The 13,445-nt window shown below is 40.8% G+C and overlaps 1 pseudogene; it reads right to left on the bottom strand.

Moving 5' to 3' along the window:
- Positions 1-7,035: 7,035 nt before the first annotated feature.
- LOC130834175 (glucosamine-6-phosphate isomerase 1-like) lies at positions 7,036-12,603 on the bottom strand (annotated as a pseudogene).
- Positions 12,604-13,445: the final 842 nt, after the last annotated feature.

Here is a 13,445-nt window from a genome sequence, read left to right as displayed (position 1 = left end):
AGCCTACACTGTAGAGCCTGTGAGCCACAACTACTGTGCCCCTGTGCCCAACTACTGAAGCCTGTGTGCCTAGAGCCCATGCTCTGCAACAAGAGAAGCCACCACAATGAGAAGGCTGTGTACCGCAATAAAGAGTAGCCCCCACTCGCCGCAACTAGAGAAAGCCCACACCCAGCAACAAAGACCTAACACAGCCAAAAATAAATAAATGAAATTAAAAACAAAAATTAAAAAAAAAAATTCTAAATTAGTTTGTGTGCTCAGTTGGAGAAAAGCTATAGAACAAGACAAAGAGAATGGGAAGCATATTTCAGTTGGTATTTTGAGGACTCCAATCATAATGAATCCACTACTATTGCTTTCCTCAGAGAAACTAACTCACAATTATATCAAAAAATTTCCAAACTAGAAAAATCCTCTGAGGCTTCTGAGAACTCTTTCTCTCCCCAAATCTGCTTTTTTCTGTCCCTCTGAATGTCTCCTTCTTGCTATCCATCTCTCTCTGAACTTCCTTTTTTATAACACTGAGGTTGATCCCCTGTAGCAGACCATCCATACTGCCCATCCTGTAAGGGCAGCCCCTTTTAAAGCCAGGTCCAATGAGGATGGCACCAACACCATCACATGTACCCCTTGGACTAAGGCATGTAAATCTGCCCTTCAAGCACTATTAATTGGACATGCTAAAGAGAGCCAGCAATATTGCCTGGGCAAAACAGAAAAATGTTTTGATTTACATCTCCATTAGAAATCTCCTAATATAAAGAAGCAAATTGAGGATAAAGTAGTCGGCTGGGTGGATCAGCCTCTGATGTCATTTAAGTTATACCTTATGCATCTTTGTGAAACTGGAAATGCAGTTCTAGAGACAGTTCATTTTTCACCTATTCCTTTTCATCATTCTCCCTTATTTATCTGAAAAGGCTTGTAACCTCTCTGGGAACTGTTATCTAGACCATCTCCAAGTCTTAAAACTGGAAAAAAGAGAGAAAGAGAGAGAGGGAGGGAGAGAGAGAGAAAGGGCTTTTAAAAATACAAGGTGCTATAGAAGCACCTTTGCCCAGAAATCTAGTTCAAGGAAAATTTTAAAACAAAAACAGTAAGGCCTCTGTTTGCATCTGTCTTTACGTTCATGTGTATTTATATATAAATATGTTGTGGCTATGTGGTATTTTTTTCTACCTTTAGATGGTATCGCTAAAATTAATTTGTGAAAGAGTTCTATTTAATTGGCTTAAAACAAGCAAGCACTATATAAATTAAGTATACTTGCGAAAATATAATAGAAACTAAACAGAAACCCAAATCTTTTTCAAGTTCTCATGATCTAGGATGAATCTTTAGTAAATAAGAGCTAGTTTAAGTTTGTTGGTTTAATTAATACAGACATATCTTTAGCATTAGCAACATTAAGTATAACACTTTTATTCTACTTAGGTTTACTGAAAGTCAAATAAGCTCATGTTATCTCTTACAAAATATGTCAGTCAGGAAAATAACTTGGGATGATGACTGATGTTGTCTAATATCTAATGAAGATTTTTAATAGGGAATCTAAACATAGTTGTTGAGAACAAATCAATTGGGACTTCCCTGGTGGTGCAGTGGTTAAGAATCCGCCTGCCAGTGTAGGGGGCACAGGTTCAATCCCTGGTCTGGGAAGATCCCACATGCCACATGCCATGGAGCAACTAAGCCCGTGCACCACAACTTGAGCCTGCACTATAGAGTCCGTGAGCCACAACTATTGAGCCCACATGCTGCAACTACTGAAGCCCGAGTGCCTCTAGCCCATGCTCCATGAGAGAAGCCACTGCAATGAGAAGCCCGTGCACTGCAACAGAGTAGCCCGTGCTCGCCACAGCTAGAGAAAAGCCCGCGCACAGCAACAGAAGATCCAACTCAGCCAATAAATAAATAAATAAATTTATTAAAAAAGACCAAATGAATTAAATGTAAATGAGACGAATTTTTAGGTGAACTTTTTAGCAATGATATACTTACTTAAAATATTTTCCCAAATCTCATTGGTAACTTATACCCTTAGAGTTTTACTAAATTAAATTAAATAATGAGTTAAGTTAAATTCATTGAATATCTAAATCATTCCCAAATAAGATAAGATACTGAAACATTAATTACTGAACATAGACTTTCTTTTACAGAGAAACTAAAGATATTTGAGACTACAAGTAAAAGCATTTAGTGCCAGGCTGAAGAAATTTTCTATGAGAAAGCACGTGTTTCTAGAAATTATAAAAAGTATTTATGTGTGCCAGCCTACACAATGCCACTGTAAAAGAGAGTTCATAATTGTTTACTTTTTAGTTCTCATTCATTTTCAAAGTAAAGGTTTCTAAGGATTTTTAAAAAATTCTTATGTATGTAATTAAAGTTAAATAGAGAAATAGAAACATTGCTATATGTGAGGAAAGTAGGATATGTATTTTCCATAAAAGAAAGTTTATGAAAAATGAATCTTTGTTTTTTGTTTTTTAAAGGACTATCCATGTTTTATTAATTTATTTCACATTTTACTTTTATCTGCCTTTAACATGTACGTAAACTCTCAGGGCCATTTTCCCCATCTGGTGGATAGATGGTAGGTTCTGGAGGCAGGAAGCATCAGAATTAGGACACAAAGTTCAGCTGAAGGTTCTGCTACCCTGAGCAAGGAGCATCCCTGTGCGCTGGGACTTGCAGTGTCGTCCCTTCCCTCCAGGCCATCTGTGACTCTACATGGGCCCTCCTATTTGGCACTAGCTCATCCCTTCTGCCCCATGGACTGGCCATGGGCAGGAGACCCATCCTCCTTTTTTCTGGGTTTTAGCTTCTTGTCCTGCTTTTCTCATCCCTAAAATTCTATTCCTGGGGAGAGAGAACACCAACAGCCACAACTTGTCTCTCCCAAGCCTACTTCTAACTCAGGGTGGTCAATACAGACTCCTGAGAACTGGGAACTCCAGTCACCGGGGGCCCTTACAGCTGGCTGGATCTGAGGGCAGGACAGTAAGCATGAGTGCTATCTGCACAAGGCAGGGTTGGTGGTGTCACGGTGGCAGGATGTGGGGAGGCACTCCTGGGCATGCCTGAAGAGGGGGAAGAAAGCCCCAAGAACCAAGGACATGGGCTTATTCATTGTAGAAGTCAACATGGGCTCCAGACTGGAACTTATCAAAAAGGAATCTTTGGAAAGGACTTTATGCAAGGTCAGGACTGGAAAAGATTGAAATGAATTAAGTAAATGAGTTTTAATATCAAAAGTAAACTGGTACAAAATTGGAATTTGTTTTTGTTTCTCTGTTAAAAGGACAAAGTTTTTTTTTCTATTGGTCTGGTCTTCAAATAAGAGATTATGAAAGGTTTTTCTTTACCTTTAAGTAATCTGGTCTTCTCCCTTTGTTAAAAGGACAGAGTTTTTTTGTTTTTGTTTTTATTTTTTCCCTGTCTGCTCTTGATAATAAGAGATAAGGAAGGTTTTTCTTTACCTTTAAGTAATGTGCCTAGGAAATAAACAAAGATCTTGATTTTGTGTCTTGTCAAAATAATCATGTCTTTATCAGATGATTACTTAAGTAATCCTAGTCCTCTTGATATTAAGTTTTGCTCAGAACTATATAACCTTCCAAAAAAAAAAAAGAACTATTAAAACCTACCATATTTGCCTAAGAAGTCTTTAAGTGTTATTTTGATTAAATGGAGAACTAAGCATTGTTTCACAGGGACCTATGATCCTATCTGACTATGTGTTTTAAAATCTTTTGGGTATTTTTGACAAACTTCCCCAAATGAAATCTAAGTGAATTCTTTTTAACTTGGAACTAACTTAGAGATATGAGCTATTTCACAGGGTGTCTGAAATATTTCAAAGATTTGTTCTCTCTCCTTGTAAAGAAAGATGTGAAACTAATTAGGTGTTATATGTTTAAATTATAGGGGAAGCATTGTCAAATAAGAAGTAACGTTAAGCCTTCTTTGTGTTATGTCTGTATAGTTATGTGTTATAAGTGTTCTAGAAATTGTGTGAAATTCCTGGAAGTCTGATATGTCCTGGCATAAAACGTTGTCTGTCATCAAACTGAGGCTAACAGTAAAAGGACTGAGTATAAGGGAAATGCCCCAGCTGACTTTCATGCAAAGCTAGCAGCAACAGAATCTGTAAATATTGTGGCACATGTGGACGAAGTCCATTCTGCTTCTACAGAATTGACCCCTCATTGCCAGACTTTTGCCATCCTGATATCTTGCAACATGGCAACAGACTGCTTCTGAATCAGAGAAATTAACATGAGTAAACAATGGCTGTAATTAAATTAATGGGGCTATGGGAAACCCAAGACAGCTGCGGCTCCCTGCCAAACTGATTTTTTAAATATTTGCACTCCTTTGCCTACCATAGCATATTTACGATGACTAATCATTTAAACTGCTGTGGCCCAAAGCGCTGCCTTTGGTTTTGCTTAATCTCAGATCCACTCCCTCAGGAGAAATAGACTGGTGATTATGTCTATTGGAAATGACACCTTCACAAAGATGTCTTCCAACCTTGTTAGAGGGGACCTTTCCAGGTATTCTTAACTAAACTTGTGCTGCTAAACTTAAGGGCACTGACTCATGGATTCATGTTTCTCATTTAAAGAAGGCACCATCTCCTGCCTGGACTTCACAACAGTCTAGAGACCTCAAACTAAAATTAACCAGACAAAGGTCAGGATAACGAAGCAGATGACATCTGTTATGGACAGCTTTCCCAAGATTCAGGACCAGATGAATCATCTAATGTCATCCACTTAATAAGTCATATGAAAAAGCAAATAACTGCTATGAATGACCTAATACCAAGTCTTTGAGAAATACTAAAAGAAATAATGATAGCTAGACATCTGGAGATGACTGACCATCCTATAAGATTCTTCCTAATGAAGATTTAAGAACTTCTCTTCTCTTTTGAATGCTGCTGAAGACTCACTTCCTAGATGACTCCTTCTTGCTCAAATAAAGCTGTAAACTTTCTAAAAGCATACGTTTCACATAGCTACCTCTTTCCTACCTCTGTGGGACATGTCTCTCTGGAAATGAGCCTTCCCAGCACAGAGGAAGTCGATGCCAATGCCAAAAAACCAATGGTTGATCACTGATGCTTCCCAAAGAAAGATCTTGATCAAAAGGGGGAAACGTGAAAGAAAAATCAAAATGGAGTAGGTATTCTTAAGAGAGGTCTCTAAAATGGAGCAGGGAGGCCATTGAGGAAATAGGACTTAAGCACATCTCAGCTTGGACGGAATCTGAACTTTTGAGCACTTATTGTCTTAGCACAGGCATCCAGAACATTTGCCAGAAACTCAAGATACTTATTGATCTTACCCTAAACAAACTAGTGACAGCCTATTCCTTAAGAACAAATGTTTCCTTATTTGTGTCAGAGTCAATCCAGTTCTCACCAGACAACTCTAACAACCTTGTAGCTTTTGTTTTTATAAGCCTCTGGCTCATTTTCTTCTCCTGAGCACTCTTGGTTTTTACCCAAATCTGTGTCTCCTGAATTGCAGTCCTTAAGACCCCAAATAAAGGTCTTCGTTCTTTGCAGCCACGATACTGATTGTGATTTGACAACTTCCAACTACATGAACCAAGAAACTTTTAGTTTAAAAAAAAAAAAACAAAACATTATTTATTTGGTTGTGCCAGGTCTTAGTTGTGGCAGGCAGGCTCCTTAGTTGTGGCTCACCAGCTCCTTAGTTGTAGCACTCAGCCTTTTAGTTGCGGCATGCATGTGTGATCTAGTTCCCTGACCAGGGATTGAACCTGGGCCCCCTGAATTGGGAGTGAGGAGTCTTATCCACTGCACCACCAGGGAAGTCCCCAACATTCTTAGTTCTTAAGCCAGGTTGAGTTGGATTTTCTCTTTGTGTGCATGTTTTGAATTTTTGGATTTTTCTCTCATTTATATGAGAGAAAAATATAAATGTGTATATTCTGAAAAATATCAATGCTTTCCTGTGTATCAGGAAAGCATCCCTGATACACAACTTCAGCATCCAACAGGACTCTGTTTCAGATATTCAGTGCTATCTAGCTGATCTTTAGTTTGTAGTGACACTTGTATCCAGTCCATTCTAGTCAAGTCCTCAACACACATGCCCTACAGTCCCTAGTGAATACCACTGCCTGTTGGCCAAATTCACAAAGATCATTTTCTCTGAGAAAGGCTGTGCCACTCACTGAGTAGATCCAAGGTGTTATGGACTGAATTGTGTCCCCCCAAAATCACATGTTGAAGTCCTAGCTCCCAATGTGAGTGTATTTGCAGACGGAGCCTTTAAGAGGTAATTAAGATTAAATGAGGTCATACAGGTGGGGCCCTAAGCCATTAAATAGGACTGGTATCCTTATAAGAAAAGAGACACGAGAGATCTCTCCTTCCCTTTGTGTACACAGAGGGAAGGCCATGCGAGGACATAGCAAGAAGACAGCTGTCTGTAAGCAAGGAAGAGAGGTCTTGCCAGGAACTAATAAAACAATGTCCCATGGAGTTAACAGAAGCTGATAACTAATAGAAATTGTTGAACTTATTTTACAGAACAGTAGCTAAGGGAACAGCTTGTTAAAACTGCCTTCAATGATTAAGTTCACTTTCGTTTTCTTTCTTTGTTTTTTCCTCTCTTTAATTGCACACCTTCCCAGCTTCAGAAAGCTCAGCTGTTTTACAGGAAGTCGGAGTCAGCTCCTGCCCAGTATTAGCCAGCTGAGGGTTGGTTGGGACCATCAACCCTAAAACTGGGCATGCACAGCTGTCCAGTGAAAGGCCTTTTGATGTTAGAGGGCTGGAAAACTCTACCCGCAGATCATGCTAAGCACCTCCAATTTGAATACGCAGAAGCATGTAACCCAGAAGCACCTGTGCAGAACACTGATTACCTCACCTATTTTCCTACCTCCAGTCACCTTTTCCCATACCAAGACTGTTACCAAACTGAACCTGGGTCCACTCACCTGCCATGCAGCAAAACCAATTTACTGACACCAGGTTGTGGTAAAGGAAAGTACAGCTTTTATTGCAGGTGCCAAACAAGGAGTATGGGCAGCTCATGCTCAAAAGGCCCAAATTCTCTGATGATGGGTTTCAGGGAAGAGTTTTTAAAGGCAACTTTTGGGGTGACGGCTGCAGGGTGCCCAGCTTTCTTCTGATGGGTGGATGGTGAGGTAATGGGTGGTGTTCCAGGAATCTTGTACTCTGCGTGAAGTCACCATCCTCCACCTGGGTGGGAGGGCCTTAGTTCCTGTAAAACAACTCAAGATAAGTATCAGATTGTTATGTATATCTCTTGAAGAGGAACTAGGACGCTGTTTCATTGCTGCACTGTCATCATTACTTTTCCTATTTAACAGCTTTTCATTTCCACATTCCTTCATTTCTATAGTTAGTAACTGCTTGAATCTGCCCTTTGGAACTCAGGGAAGGTCTAGAAGGCTAAAGCCTTTTTCCTACAAACGAGAAGTGGGGGACATGAAATGGCTTTTGTACCCAGGAGGGTCCTGCATTGTCCCACGCAGTTGCAAGACCACCCTGCTTATCCCATAAATACTTCAATCCTCTTGCCTTCAGGGAGGCAGATCTGAGACTTGTCCTCCCATCTCCTCACTTGGCTGCCTTGTGAATAAACCCTTTCTTGGCTGTAAACCTTGGCATCTCAGTGTTAGGCTTGCTGCACATTGGGCAAATGGACCTGGTTCAGTAATGCTGACTGTGCTAGCACCCTGATCTTGGGCTTCCAGCCTTCAGAAATGTAAGAAAATCAATTTTTGTTGTTTAAGCCACCCAGTCCACGGTATATTGTTATGGCAGCGCTAGAAGACTGTTTGTATCATGTGACATCTACACCTGAGTTGATGTCCTAACGTTGGACATTTTGACTTAGTGGTTCCCAATCTTTGGGCCCCAGGCTTCTGACAACTATGGAGTTGGTTACAACCAAGAACCCCTGTGCTACTGGATATCATGCAAAATAAAGTCTCATATATACTTGTCTATTTCTCCACTCTAAGTGTGCTATCATTATTAACAACATAGATATTAATTCAAGTGTTAAGGAAGGCTTTGATCTTTTTTTTTTTTTAAAGTATTTTGACTACACCATGTGGCATGTGGGGTCTTAGTTCCGTGACCAGGGACTGAACCTGTGCCCTCTGCAGTGGAAGCATGGAGTCTTAACCATTGGACCACCAGGGAAGTCCCCTGATCTTTTTAAAAATATTCTTTCCTCAAAGTTAAATATCTTTTTCCATAGTAATCCTTCTCATCTAAAAACATGACCCTTAAATCAAGGAGAAGGTCTGAAAGCATTCTAGTGTTTGGGACTTGTTAATCACTGTGATTAACAAGAAAAATAGTTTCAGAATTTTTATAAAGATTAAGTTTAAAGCCAGTAACTTAGGTGCGACTGGTCAGTTGTCTTTGGAGTTGCATTTGCATAACAAATATATTGTATTTCCCTATATTGTTAGAGTATATCAATACACATAGTAGTGTTTAAGATGATCTTATTCACAGTTTTTATAAGACTGAGAAAACCTCAATTATTCCTACTAATGAGAGGTATAATTTACATGTGAGGTAGCTTCAAGGAAATTTCCCCTGTCTGGTGTGCTCTGAGTATCTGGGAATAAGCTGGCACTAGATTCTGAGAAAGGGAGCAGTGTTCCTTGGAGAAAAGACCCTTTTCAGTGCCACCTTGACTCAGTCTTCAGGATGTTGGTGAAGCTGGTGCTAAGGCTTCTAAGGTGGGACGTTTAGGGAAGATGTAATAAAGGCAAAGAATCCAGGGCTTCCTGGAGGCAACTGGGAGAGAGGCTTTGGAAGAGAAGGATTGAGTGAAGGGAGAAGATTGTTATTGGGCCACATTAACACCCCCCTCCCCCAATATTTGTTGTGAGCAACTTTTCAAAAGGAAATCTTTCAACAAGCTGAGTTTCCTGTGTGTGATGCGGGTAAGAAAATCTGCTCCAAAACAGAAACAAGAAATGAGAATGTTTCTCAAAGCAAAGGAAGAGAGAAACTTAAGACATCTTGGGACTTCCCAGAATACAGAGGATATAAATCTGTCAGCTCAAGATAAATATCAAAAGATACAGTATAGTTTACAGATTAAAATTGGGCTGCAGTCCATCCAAAAGTGAATGGATAAACAAAATGTGGTCTATACACACAATGGAATATTACTCATCCTTAAAAAGAAGGAAATTCTGACACATGCTACAACATGCATGAATCTTGAGGATATTATGCTAAGTGAAATAAGCCAGTCACAAAAGAAAAAATACTGTATGATTTCACTTGTATGAAGTATCTAAAGTAGTCAGAATAATAGAAACAGAAAGCAGAATGGTAATTACCAGGGTTCAGGGAGGGAGGGGAAAAAGGGAGTTGTTTATTGGAAATAGAGTTTCAGTTTTACAAGATGAAAGCATTCTGGAGATTGGTTGCACAACAATGTCAATGTTAATGCCACTAAACTGTATACTTAAAATGATTAAATAGTAAGTTTTATATCATACATATTTTATGACACAAAAACCCCTCAATTTCACTGAATTAAAAAAAAAGTTGGGCTGCAGAACCAGAGTGCTTGGGTTTGAATCTTGAGGCATTGGGCAAGTTACTTAAAATCTTTGAGCTTTAATTTCCTCCTCTGTAAACAGTTTTGTTATAGGGTTTTATGAGAATTGAGTCTGGCACACAGAAAATACTTAATACATGTGAGATATAATTATTATAAAAAGCAACCTTGGGACTGCCCTGGAGGTCCAGTGGTTACGATGCCACGCTTCCACTGCAGGGGGCACAGGTTCAACCCCTGGTCGGGGAACTAAGGCGTGGCCAAGGAAACCCAAGAAACAAAACAAAACCCCCCCAAAACAAACAAAAAAAGCATCCCTAAGCCTCTTTTCTTCAATTCACTAACTCGACAAATATCCAGCCCCTGCTTCCTTCAATGCATCATTCTACACTCTGGGAAAACTGCAGAAAAAATGTTCCACCTACATGGTGCTTAATTTCTAGTGGTGGATTCAGATAATATAAGTAGATTATAAGTTCTGGGAAGAAAAATAAAACATGCTAAGAGTATAGGAAAGGCTGGGAAGTGCTGTGACCTGACACTTGAGCAGAGACCCAAATGAAGTAAGGGGGCCTGTGGGGTACTCCACTGTATAATGAATATCTAGTATTTTAACAGCTTTGTATCATAACGTTATAGATTAAATAATGCCTAATTCCTAACTTTGCAAACATTAGACTCACTAAACAAAATTTATTGTAAACGCCAGTATCTGAAACAAATTCAGCAAAGAAATAAAAAAAATCCAAAACCTTTTCATCTTTCCTGTATTTCTTTTTCTTGAAAATACTAGATTTAATGGAAGATATCACATTGTAAACAAGTCTATTGATCCATTAGCTTAAAATGGAATGAAAGCACACTCACATTATAAAAGCTAAAAAGGAAACGCTGGTACCAAACAGCAGTTAAAGAGAGGCCTGAGCCAAGTGCTGAAAGATCTTTCCCAGAAATGGAGGCAGCAGCGCCTTCAAACAGGCAGAAAAATTGGGAGAAGGAGGAGGCAGCATCCAAACCATCAGGGCATAAAAGTAAATGGAAAACAGAGCAATGGACTCATCTTGTGAACAAGGGGTGAAGGATAAAGGGGTAAAGGCGTTCCAGGAACATCCGACCACACGAACCTGGGAGGGTTAGAAGGGCAGAGTTTTTTAAGTCGGGAAAGGATATTATATTAGGCAACTTTAGAAGCACTAGGTCTGTTTCTAGGCACTCAACTCTTAGGGACACAGGAAACACTCTAGTGTTGTTTCTAAACTCGTAATTGAACTGCTTGCCCTGGCCCCGTCGCCTTGGCTGAACATAACATTCAATCTTGGCCATGTCTGATGCCCCCATGGACTTCCTACTTATGAATAAGTATAAGCGAGGCACCACAGTGAGACCTTGGAACAAAACACAGGGCTGTCTTGGGAAAAGGGTTTCTGTCTTCCTCCTGGCGCTGGAGGATCCCTGAGGGATAGGAGTTTGATGTGGTTGGGCTCCTTGAAGCTCTGAGTTCATCAGCAAAAGCTTTCTCTTTAGCCCCACCCACTCAAATCCTCCCCCAAGGAGGCCTCTGAGTTTATGGAAAGGCCAACTGAGAGAGAAGAAAAAAACAGCCGGGGAAAGAAAGTATGGGATAGTTTTCTTCCCATGGCACTTGTTACTGACCAGAGTGACTGCTTCTTTATACTGACTTTAGACATTGAGAGAGTTTGTTCCTTAATCTGGAATACTGATTCTCAAATAAGGAGCAGGCCTGCCCAAGAGGAGCTCCTTAAGACTCCGAAGAGGTTTTGTCCAACATACATAAGCCCAAACTCCCTGTCAATTGAGAATTAGTGCATGTAATGACAGAAATTCCTGATGGAGTATATTGTACACGTGAACAGTGTTAGAGGCACAACAAAAAGCTAAAAACCCCCAACCTGTGGGGCAGACATCAAAATCATGTAGTGATTTTTTTCTTATTAAGTTACAAATAAGGAGCTAAATTCCCTGAATAGACTCCATGCTGAACAGCCAAGAACAAGACGTTCACCCATTTAGCTAGTAACCATACTAAAGAAATACAATTCTGTCCTCCTAAAGACAATTTCCAGAAAGACCTGTCTGTCCCAGTGAGGTACCTGACACAAGGATTAGCACAGGCTAATCACTGTACGGTTTCTTAGAAGACGTGCTTTTCTCTGTTTCCTTCTCTGATACTGCACAAGGAGTCCACCAACTCGTTATGAACAAGCATTAAACCTCTGAAATACCTGACGGTCTTCACTTTCAACTCTAGGGTGGCATCCTCATCGCACATAAACACCGTGTGGGGATGCTGCTGGAAGGCAGACATATGGCTCTCTCCCTCCTCGATGGCCTTGTGCAGAGCACACACCTTGTGAGCACCTGTGGAGAGGAGTATCACCTCTCTAGCACCCATGCCAGTGCCCATGCCCACTGCAGGGCCATGGTGGGCACCTTGGTGAAGTTTCCATTGAAGAACCTAGCACTGGCCAGGATGGTGTCCATGGCCAGCGTCTTCACACAGGCCCTGGACAACAGACTGGAGCCCGACTCGTAAAAGGCACCGTGTCCATCAAAGCTGATGCCCCCATCAAACAATCCCCCCCACAGCCTTCATCGTCTCTTCAAAGGCATCACACGCGGCCTGTAGGCCAACTGCATTCCCATCCGGTATGTGGGTGTTTTCTGGGTCGATGTCAATGTGTTTGAAGGAGTTGTTCCATGTGAAGGAGTGGCAGCTTTTTGGGTGGTCTCGAGGAAGGCCTACATACTCACCCATGTTGAAAGTCTTCACGTATTTGAAGGATGGGTCGCCATGCTTACAGTACTCAATCAGCTTCTTGTAGCAGCCAAGTGGGGTGCTCCCAGTGGGGAGCCCCAGGGTGAAGTACTTGTCGGGCCCTGGGCTAAACTGGGTGATGCGGTTCCTGATGTATTTGGCCACCTAGTCACAGGCCTGAGAATAGCGGTCCAGGATGAAGAGCTTCATTTTGTCGAGGACATCTCCCATGGTGGCTGCATTAAAATTGTCAGAGAGGTAACATTTAGACATTGGAAAGATGACATATTAAGTAACATATATGAAATACATACTATATGTATTGAAAAAAGTCTAGGAAGATTCACATCAAGAGGTGGCTGCAGTGTAGCCATTATGGAAAACAGTACGGAGGTTCCTTAAAAAACTAAATAGAGTTACCACATGATCCAGCAACCTCACTCCTGGGCATACATCCGGAAAAGATGAAAACGCTAATTCAAAAAGATACATGTGGGACTTCCCTGGTGGCACAGTGATTACGAATCCGCCTGCCAATGCAGGGGACATAGGTTCAGTCCCTGGTCTGGGAAGATCCCACATGCCTCAGAGCAACTAAGCCCATGTGCCACAACTACTGAGCCCGCATGCTGCAACTACTGAATCCCACACATCTAGATCCCATGCTGTGCAACAAGAGAAGCCACCGCAACGAGAAGCCCGCACACCACAACAAAGAGCAGCCCCTGCTTTCCGCAACTAGAGAAAACCCGTGTGCAGCAATGAAGACCCAATGCAGACAATAAATAAGTAAATAAGTAAATTCATAAAAGAATTAAAAAATGGTACAAATGAACATATTTACAAAATAGGAACAGAGTCACAGATGTAGAGAACAAACAGGTTACCAAGGGGGAAAAGGGTGGGGGGAGGGAAAAATTGGGAGATTGGGATTGACATTTACACACTAGTGATATATAAAGTAGATAAAACAACAAGGATTTGGCACAGGGAATTATATTCAGTATCTTGTAATAACCTATAATGTATAAGAATCTGAAAAAAAACATATG

This window comes from Hippopotamus amphibius, chromosome 12 (assembly GCF_030028045.1).
Source record: "Hippopotamus amphibius kiboko isolate mHipAmp2 chromosome 12, mHipAmp2.hap2, whole genome shotgun sequence".
Taxonomy (NCBI): domain Eukaryota; kingdom Metazoa; phylum Chordata; class Mammalia; order Artiodactyla; family Hippopotamidae; genus Hippopotamus; species Hippopotamus amphibius.
Note: the sequence above shows the minus strand (reverse complement) of the source record. Positions and strands in the feature narration are given on the sequence as shown.